This window comes from Dendropsophus ebraccatus, chromosome 5 (assembly GCF_027789765.1).
Source record: "Dendropsophus ebraccatus isolate aDenEbr1 chromosome 5, aDenEbr1.pat, whole genome shotgun sequence".
Lineage (NCBI taxonomy): Eukaryota > Metazoa > Chordata > Amphibia > Anura > Hylidae > Dendropsophus > Dendropsophus ebraccatus.
In genome coordinates, this window is record NC_091458.1 from 35,891,205 (window position 1) to 35,902,008 (window position 10,804).

General features: G+C 45.2%; 1 protein-coding gene across 4 annotated transcripts in view; it reads right to left on the reverse strand.

The window, feature by feature from the left end:
* The window catches only part of LNX2 (ligand of numb-protein X 2), a 145,496-nt gene extending 135,195 nt beyond the window's left edge, over window positions 1-10,301 (reverse strand). For 2 of the 4 annotated variants that reach the window (XR_011363141.1, XM_069969861.1), the window contains exon 1: window positions 10,208-10,301. The gene's annotated coding sequence lies outside the window, so the exon portion shown is untranslated. Of the gene's footprint in view, window positions 1-433; window positions 533-10,207 lie in introns of those variants that run through there. The other 2 variants (XM_069969863.1, XM_069969862.1) reach the window with 2 other exon arrangements.
* Between the last annotated feature and the right edge of the window lie 503 nt (window positions 10,302-10,804).

Genomic DNA, 10,804 nt, shown 5'->3' on the forward strand with positions numbered 1-10,804 from the left:
CAAGCGCACATTTCAAGGGACAAAAAAAAAAATGATGCATTTTGCATATGTTGCAGGTTTTGTTCCAAATGACAATTTCTCATACATTTTGCCAATAGACACTGAGCTATCCTGCCCATTGCAATCCTCAACTTTCCCATTGCACCAAGGAACCTAATTACACAATATAATTTCCACTTGTCATCCAATGAAAGTTCACTCAGTACGGTAAAAGTCAACATTGAGGAACGGACACGATATGTATATATATGTATACAGACGTGTGCGAAACAAAGGACGCTCTATGAGTGTTGGGTCTATTTGACAGTAAGTGGGCAGCCCTGCCCAATGTCAGACATCATAATACACACCCCCACACTCATGCATCAATGAGCTATAGACCCCCTTACCCCTCTCCTCCTCCCCCCCTTTAGGAATACAGAAGTTAACTCACCCCTGTCTGTGATATCCTCCTAGGCAACAAGCCAGTGTCGTGCACAGAGCACATCAATGTGTTAGCAACACAGGACAGTCCTGATCGCCCAATATGCCTGAGTGGGAGAGGTGACGGTCAGAGTCCCCCCTCCCTCCTCCTCCTCCTTCTTCGCCTATTGCTGCTGCTGACACACTCCTGCCAAGGCTCCGCTGCAGCTCAACCCAGACTATGGTTACCCAGGAAACCTAGAAACCCACCCCATCCTAGTATAGAAAGCCAGTCCCGTCCCTGAGTGACAGACGCTCTGGACCAATAGGCGTTGCAAAGGGAGTATGAAATAGCTCATGCAGTTGCTGTAGCCTGGTAAAAGCAAGTGACAGGTTAGAGATCACCCACTTCTGGAGAGTTGGGATGTGCATGAGCATTTGCATCCCATTTCGTAATATAAGATAATGACAGCAATCTATTTACTAGAATAATAACAATAGTATAATAAATAAAATAAATAATAATAATAATAATAATAATAATAATAATAATAATAATAATAAAATATATATATATATATATATATATATATATATATATAATTTTTTTCCCCAAACATATCTCGCAATAAGAGAAGAATAACAAATACAGAATAATATAATAGCTGTTCATGAACTGACAGGATACAGGAAAGATACTTTGACAATCATAGATCCATAGAAATGTTACAATGTACGTTCAAGGCCGATTCATTTCTACTGTGAAAACGTTAGCAAAAAAAAAAAAAGAGTTTGCGGTCTGGCACCAGTCTTTATAATAAAATTGATTTCCCTATGGATGCATAGGCTGCCATGCATGACCATGAATTTACAGCGGGGGAAGGGAGGTGAACAATGCATGCATTATTATTCCTGATATCTCAGGTGCAAACATATTCCGCCGGGCTGCTCGGAACCCTGCGTTATTTGCAATGTATGGACGTAACATCATGTTTGCACTTATAGATGTAACATAATCCTGCTTTTTTACTATGTAAACTTAAAGAGCCTGTTTTAATCAGTAGATCAGAGACGGCAAATAACATGGACTGAACTTTTTAAATAAATTCATAGAATTTAATACTATACAGTAGCACATCCTATTCTATGCCAACAAGCCCTGGCACGCATCTTGCTGCCCTTTTAAGCTCTGCTTCTTCTCCTCCATAATAGCCTATCTACTCCAGCCGACTTGCCAGCACATAGTGATACTTATTAATGGAATTGTTCCTTTTTCCAATATGAAGCGTTCTTATAACAAGCTTGTAGGAAATGTAGGACATCAGTGAACTCAGCTCATACTGCCGCCAGTGCCCTAAGAATCTGTAGAGAGACTATATCCCATCCATGATAGACCATACTGTACATCATCACCTTTCTGTGCAAAAATGCAAGTGGTGCCTACTAGGGCTGAGCGAGCACTAAAATGCTTCAGTGCTCGTTACTCGAGTCAAGTATTTTTCAATGCTCTAGTGCTTGAGAAATGAACCCCATTAAAGTAAATGGAAGACTCAAGCATTTGCCAGCCCCTTCCTAATGAAAGCCGCCAAACATGTGGTGAGATTTATTTTACTCAAATACCCAGTGGTACTCTTTCTAGTATTTAGTACTTTCGAGTACTCGATACTTGAGCAAATACTGTACTTGAAAAAGCATGATCGCTCATTTCTAATGACCACCAATGTCAACTTATCAGGAGTTGGTTGCTTTAAGTCTCTCTTAAAGCGAATGTATCATCAAGTGTTGCACATAAATAAAACGGCGCAAGCACGGGAAAGCCGATGCTGCGGTCGTTTTTTTTAAAACTGGGCTCGGTTCCCTCGCACGGCACCGGTCTATTACCAAGCACCAGTGTGGTATCCTACCACGGGTGTTACTATTATATACACCCTTCGTAAAAGCCTGTACTTATTGTACTTAAGTGGTGATGAAAGTAGTACTAAAGTTTCGCCACTAGATGTCACTGTATTAGATATATGAGTATTTAGATGCTGCACAGCTGAAGTGTATAAAGGGTTATTGTTTATTTGTGTGTCACATGGATCTGTGAGCCTATGGAAATCTGTTCTTCTTATCTCCTATCATCTCTCTCTTTACTTCTTCTATTTGCACTCTTCACCCAATCACAGCGCACTTTAGATGCCCTGGAGGAAGGAAGTTACATGGGTAGAGGAATTGCAAGGGTCTTTTGCGTTGGACATTGTGGAGGCAGGAAGCAAGCTAGATAGCTCTCCACAATGGTCCTCTCTGAGCTCTGGTCCTCTGCCAGGTCCCCGTACCCTCAAGGGTCAGTCTTAGCTATAGCCTCGTATGGGTAGGAAGCAAGACTACACACAGTTTTCTCCTCAGTAACGCTTCACAACACTATGCAGAGTTAAACCCCTTTCAAGAGAGGACAAGTCAGAGACAACCTCAACCCACGGCGTGGACTAGGAAAGACACAGTGCAGGACAGTATTCACAAAAGCCACAGAAGCTAGGAACTGAGCAAAGTTGCAGTAAGCCTAGGAACTCTATCTCACAGCGCGGTTATCAGCAGGGAACCCTCAGCATTCCGCTCATCCCAGGTAACAAGGTCTGGGGCCTGTGTCACCCCCTAGGACGGTTCAGTCAAATCTAGTGGGCATAAGATGGTGTGAAGACTATTAGGTCAATACACGGAAACGGGTTTTCTCTTCTTCTAAGTATTCGTCTACCTCATCCTCCAACATCCCGGCAGAGCACAGTACTACTTGGGTTGAGACTCTCGTGACATTCTCCTCTCTGCTACTCTACTTCTTTGTATCAACACTACACTCCTGTCGCAGATTCGGTTGCTGTATTGTCAAGTATTTGTCTACAAGTGTTATCAAGTGTACTATTAAGTGTTTTATCAAGAGAAACGTCATAATCATGTAACCTGCTGCAAGCATGTACTGTTCAGTAAAATCAGCCTTATTTATGATAACGAGACTTTGTGATCCTTTGCCTTACACCGACACACCACAACTTTGGGACACTTCCCCTTTCTGTGGGTGACAGCCCGGGAGGATCACTACACCACTCTGGCCATCCGTGACTACACTAACCCAAGGTACCCCGTAGCAGCCCGGTAGGACACTGTCCACAGGGGAAAAAGGTACAACCGGCCTCCTAAAATAAAAACAGGCATGCCCTCACACCTGAGTGCCTACCTGGCACTGGCGTTACAAATTAACACTTCAAGGCCCGGCTGTATCTCGGCCAACCACTGCAGGAGTGGAGTCGCACTCTACCATCTAGCAAGTGACTGGCTGATCCTCAGATATACCATCACCCCAGGGGTACACCACCACACTGTCATGAGCTGAAGAGCTGGAGGCGGGCCGGCCTGCCCCCAGTTGGAGGAAACCTTCTTTTCTGTGGCGCAGCTCCATTAGAATCAGTTACATGGTGCATCGGCCAGCAGACCGTCGTTATCATTGAAGAATTTTTCAACATGTTGAAAGACAAGGATCAGCCGCCATTGTGCATGTTGGTTGATCGTTGACTTTTAACAGTAGTTATTACACCAAGCAATTATTGTCCGTAATGGCCAATAATCGTCCAAATATGTCCGATAATTGCTTGGTGTAATAAGGCCTTTAGTTTCTATACATGTCCCCCATGTCTGCTGATGGGATAGTTATACTGACCTGTTCGTGCAGCTGCTATTCCAGAAAAATAGGGCTGTACATCAGGTTATTGGAAAGAGGGGAAAGAGCATTCAATGATTGGGAGCCCCTAGTAAAATATAAGGACATGATGTAATGACCCAAAGATGTACTGAATTGGAGATTGCTCTAAATCAGTGTACAACCATTGGAATACTACAATTCCCATCATGCCTTGCCGATCAAAGGGTTTCCAGGCATGGTGGGAATTGTAGTTTTGCAACAGCTGGAGGGTCGCCGACCATTACTCCAAATAATAAAATCCATAGAATTAAATGTTTAAAGGAGATGTCCGGCAAATTTTTTATTAAAGTATTGTATTGCCCCCCGAAAGTTAGACAAATCCCCAATATACACTTATTATAAATGCACATAAAGTCCTTTTTCCCTGCACTTACTACTGCATCAAGGCTTCACTTCCTGGATAACATGGTGATGTCACTTCCTGGATAACATGGTGATGTCACTTCCTGTATAACATGGTGATGTCACAACCCGACTCCCAGAGCTGTGCGGGCTGTGGCTGCTGGAGAGGATGATGGCAGAGGGATGCTCAGTGTCCCTCCAGTGCCCTGTGTCCCTCAGTGTCCCCCTGCCATCATCCTCTCCAGCAGCCACAGCCCGCACAGCTCTGGGAATCGGGTCGTGACATCACAAGGGTTCCTTGTGCAGAGAAAGCTTAGAAGCATGCTCAGATGACACCATGGAACAATTTGAAATTCCAAACAAAATTCGGAATCGTCTAAAAAATACATTTTAGGGATATGTTCACATTTGGTATGACAACATGTGTATACACTACGGCCGGAATTCCCTCGGCCTGCAGCACAACCTAAGTTCCATACCAATCACGGCCGTGATTAGTACGGAACTTACGTTGTGTGAACATGGCCTAGGACTTGTTTCAGTCAAATCTATGGTATCCTGCAGTCATAACATAGGCCGCCACAGAAGGTACAGTAGGTACAGGGGCAAGGGACTCCTAAGGCATATACTATACATACACATGCTATACATACACTATGGGGGAGATTTATCAAACTGGTGTAAAGTGAAACTGGCTCAGTTGTCCCTAGCAACCAATCAGATTCCACATTTCATTACCCAAAGAGTCTATGAGGAATGAAAGGTGGAATCTGATTGGTTACTGGGGGCGACTAAGCCAGTTTCACTTTACACCATGTTTGATAAATCTCCCCCTATGTGCCTTATTGCTCAGTTAATATTCGCTGGGCTTGTAGCTGCCTGGAAGTAAGCGCCTATGCCATGTGTAGGTGCTCTGCATTCAGCTTGAGTAATGTGATATTGTCACCCCCTTACTCTATATGCAGTTCTGTGCGGTGGACAGTGTCGCTTAGGTGGAGCTTAGTGGCAGTTGGGCCCCCTCTATCCCCCACCTGATTTGGCCCCCTCAACCCCCACAAGTGATTTTAAAGGGGAACAGGAATTCTTACCTTTGACGGGAATCACTGCTCCTATATACTGTATATACTGTTAAATACCAATTAGAATCCAAATCAAACCCCATGGTGGATAGTAGAGTATCAGACCTGAAACATATTTCAGCAGATTGACTCATCTCTAGCCATTATTTTAAAGGGAATGTGTCATGAAAAAATTACTTATTGTTTGGTTGGTCACGTTATAGTAAAAGTGCTCGGTGTACAGTATTAGTAACTGTACTCACTGCTCTTACTGGCAGCAGCCCCCTGTGTACCTCATAGAGCTAATATCAGACTCCCCTCTTCCAGGCTGTGCTGCCCTGCTCTGTGGTGAGTCTGTCCATAAAATGGCTAACATGGAGGAGCATGTGACCATGCCCTGCCCCCAGTGTCCATCACTGAGCCTGTATATGCCCATGGAGGACACGTTCACGTGTTCCTCAATGTCAAGCATCTTATGGACAGAATCACCACAGAGCAGGGCAGCTCAGCCTGGAGGAGGGGAGTCTAATTTTAGCTCTATGAGGTATACAGGGATCTGCTGTCACCAAGTGCAATGAGTATAGTTACTAATACTGTACACTGAACTATTTAACTATAAAGTGGCCATCCCCTTTAAATGTTTCATTTTACCATCAGTGTTATATCATAATCCAGAAATGTTGCATTTTTGAGTCTGGACACTAGGCCTAATATTAAACTGAGGCTTCCTGTTCCGTACAGATCAAGTTCCAGCAGTGTCCTCTTTATCATCACAGACAGAAGTACTGTGAAAGCTCGGCCTCTCCATCGCTGCAGCATGCCCAGAAAACATGCCAAGTGGAAATATGCACTATTTAAGTGAAAGTTTGTTCTGGGCGTATAAAACGCAGGCCATGATAGAGTTAATGGGTGATAACAGAATAGATATATTTTAGGGCCCCACGCATTGCCTCAGTAAAGTCAAGCTACTTTTCTGGTGTCATGTGCAGCTTCCTATGTTTGATCTAGGAAGAATCGGTATTCAGTGTGGCTTGGCTCAGTGTGTAGTAATCTGATAATACTAGCAGACATGTATTCACAGGAGAGAGCGGTAGTCCATTAATCATTAATTTACTGTCGGTGAATCCAGTCATTTGGAATAGGGAGGTTTACGATGAAACATAAAACTTCATTTTCCTTTAGCTAACTATATACCGTATTATGGAATTTTCAAGTTCCCTCTTCAGTTTATTGGTTAGTATAAGAGACCGGTCAGGATCAGTTTCTGAGCTAAAGTTTATTGTTTATATTAAAGGGGTTGTCTATTAGGGAATATAAACATCTCAGAGGTGGGATGTTCTGCCATTCATATATTGTGATGTTATGCCATTCGTATATTTCCCTACATTTCTCCTGCACAGGTATGGCTGCAGACTCACTGGGAAATTTAACAGGACCTGAGGTATGATCAGCTGATCACTGGGCCACCTGTTTTTTTTAAAGCCCCTATTACAAGGGGTGACGAGAGGGAGCAAGTGAGCGCTGACCTGTCATGTGTCGGCAGCAAGTAAAAGTTGGGGGCTGCCCAGTTGATCGCGCCGGAGCCGCACGCTCCATTGTGTGAGCTGGCAGGGTTTTCTGCAGCCACTATTCAATGCTAGGGATCCCGGCCGGATGTTTATGTGTATACTATGTGTATACACTCCGTCTGGGATTCCCTCAGCCTGCAGCACTATGTAAGTACCGTAGTAATCACGGCCGTGATCAACAACGGCCGTGATCACTATGGTACTTAGGTAGTGTGAACATAGACTTCAACAGGTAGTATCTGGCACAGGACACAGCCATGTAGGAGTGGGGAAAGGTGAACAGTTGTCTTTTTTTTTAATTTGGTGCAAAGAGGCATTATAATATCGTTGGAACACGGGGGTTTTAATAGTATGGGGGCATGGAGGGGGAACTGTTATGTCATGGTGTGGGGGCATAAAGTGGGAACTGTCATAGTGAGGAGACATAGAGGGGGTCCTAATAAAGTGTGGGGGCAAAAAGGGGGTAATTATTTAGATACTGGGGGGTTGTATAGAGGTAAAAAGTTTTGGAAAAGTGAGGAGACTAAAGGATCAGCGTTTTTACGATCACTTTAATATCCCTTAAGGCCATCTCACACACTAGGGTAAATCTTTGAAAAACTGTTTAGATGAAGTGATCTGCAAAATATCAGCGAGCCACCAGCGACAATTTGAGAACATGTTAAAAGACCACAATGAACGATTTCTCGTTCATTACTTGATAGTTAGCTGCATTTAGACAATCAGACAATCGCTCAAATGCACAGATTTGAACGATAATCGCTCAGTGTAAACAGACCATTAGAGTCCTTTTAGACATGCCGATTATCAGCGGGTGGAAACCCTCATTGTTGACAGGGGTGGTCTTGGCATTTCTGGGGCCCCAAGCGAAGTTATGTCTGGGCCCCCCCTCAACACGCACTCCACAACAATAGACCGCTGTGTGCTGCCCCAAGTAGTATATACCCCTTGTGCACTACCGCCAGTAATATATACTCCTCGTGTGCTGCCCCCATAAGTATATACCCCTTGTGTCCTGCCCCCCAGTACTATATGCCCCTTGTGTGCTTCCCCCAATAGTATATAGACCCCTGTGTGTTCCTTCAGTTATAAACCCCCCCGTGTGCTCCCCCAGAAGTATATAGACCTCCTGTGTGCTGCCCCAGTTGTATATAGACCCCCTGTGTGCTGCCCCCAGTCGTATATACCCACTGTGTGCTGCCCCCAGTTGTATATACCCACTGTGTGCTCCCCCACTAGTATATACCCCCCCTGTGTGCTCCCTCAGGGGTATTTAGCCCCCCTGTGTGCTCCCCCACTTGGATATAGACCTCCTGTGTGCTCCCCCACTTGGATATAGACCCCTGTGTACTCCTCCAGTTGTATATAAACCCTCTGTTTGGTTCCCCCAGTAGTTTATAGACCCCTTGTGTGCTGCCCCAGTAGTATACAGACCCCTGTGTGCTCCCCCAGTTATATATAGACCCCCTGTGTGCTGCCCCCAGCAGTATATAGACCACCTGTGTGCCTCACCAGTAGTATATAGACCCCCTGTATGTTCCCCCAGTAGTATATAGACCCCCTGTGTACCGCACCAGTAGTATATAGACCCCTGTGTGCTCCACCAGTAGTATATAGACCCCCTGTGTGCTCCCCCAGTAGTATATAGCCCCCCCGTGTGCTCCCCCACTTGGATATAGACCTCCTGTGTGCTCTCCAAGTTGTATATAGACCCCATTCTGCTGCCCCAAGTAGTATATAGACCCCCTGTGTGCTGTCCCCAGTAGTATATAGACCCCTCTGTGAAGCCCCAGTAGTCTATAGCCCCGTGTGCTCCCCCAGTTATATATAGCCCCCCATGTGTGCTCCACCTGTTATATAGCCCCCTGTGCTCCCCCCATTTATATAGACCCCCAATGTGCGCTCCCCCAGTTAAACAGACCCCTGTGTGCTCCCCCTCCAATATAGTATATAACACAATAAAACAAACATTTATACTCACTTGGGTCCGGGCGTGTCCTCTTCTCTTCACTCTTGTGGCCGCAGGAAGGGTTTTCCCTGCGGAAACAAGAGACCGCACTCCCCTTGTCATGGCGCCGATGATCCAGTGATGTCACTGGAGCGCCGGCACCAGAAGGACAAAGCGGCCACTTGTGACCGCAGGGAAACACTTTCTGCAGCCACAAGAGTGACTGACAGGAAGGGAGCCAATGGCTCCCGCCCTGTCAGTGCTGCTGCTGCATGTAACTATGAGCGCTCATTACGAGTGCTCATAGTTACAGTTCAGATCACAGCAGCGAGCGGGGCACGGGTCCCCTTGGATGTTGGGGGCCCCAAGCGATCGCTTGGGGTGCTTGGTGCCAAAGACTGCCACTGATTGTCGATTATCAGCCCATATAAATGGGCCAGCGATCAGGAGACAAACAAGAACTCTCTAGTTCATTAGCTGAGCGCATCTTTTTATCCGGGAGTTAAAATCCATTGGTAGTTCACCCAATGATGGCCTCATGTAAAAGAGCCTTTAGATTGAGGTTTAATGCAATTGCCAAACGCCATTGGACATGTGTATTTAAAGGAGAATAGTCTTACTAGCAAAACTGCATGTTCATTAACAATCAATTTGAAAGCTTGCCGTATACATTAGAATATTACTGCCCAAACCCACACATTTCATCCAGACAGGCCATCCATCTAATGTGCATAGTGGCCTCCCGATGACGCCAGAGAAGCTGGACTTCAACTTGGCCAATCTTTATGTTCTCAGGGGAGATAAGCTGCTGTCAGAGGAGTCTTCTGGAAGATTTCTCCTGTTTTCTCCTTTAAGAATATGTGCACAATTGTGAAGGATAGGGCTTCCAAATTATAGAATAAAAATGTCTAATAACTTCCTGATTAGTCGTATAACACATCATTTCTCACTGCCATTTCCGGAGTCTCACCTGCTATGAGTGGAGTTCACCCGACAAATACCTGTGTGCTAGACATGTGAAGCCAATGTAAGGAAAAGAAACCATACTGGAGAACCAGGAGACTTTACACTGTACAGTAATTGAACGGAAATACAAGTAGATAGCAAATATTTTAGCTTTAACTCGAGTTTAAGTTTAATCTTTACTGGTACTCACCTGTTCACAGTCCAACAAAGCTTCCCTGCCGGGGTCCCGCTGTTCCTGCCCCTCCAGACCTTACATAACCTCTCGTTCCACCTCCTGACGGCTTGCAGCTATACACTCCTGCTTTATTTCCTCATTTCTAGTTGGAAACTTTTGTTAGTCCTGACCTTCGCTCCTGGCTCCCTCCTAAGGATTTACGCCTTGTGCGTTCCACGCTGGATTTCTTGATATTGATCTCAGCTTCTGGCTTTGTTTTCCTGTCTGCTTCTGCTTAGTTCACATTGCCTTTTATTAACTCCTTTTGATTCTGACCTATACATCTGTTTTTATTGTCACAACCTTGCCTGACATTCTGCAGCACTTCTGCTACCAATCGCTGACTGCTCCAGGTGCCAAGAACTACAAAGCTGGGAAAATCCTTAGAACCTACCCCTGGTCAGGGTATGTGCACACTGAGGAATTCAGACGGAACCTCCGTCACGGAATTCCCAACTTTGAGTGATGTAACCTCTTCTATACTGACTAAGGGTATGTGCACACTGAGGAATTCAGACGGAAAGTCCGTCGCGTAATCCGTCCCTCGCGCCCGCTCACAGACTGCAGCGGGGG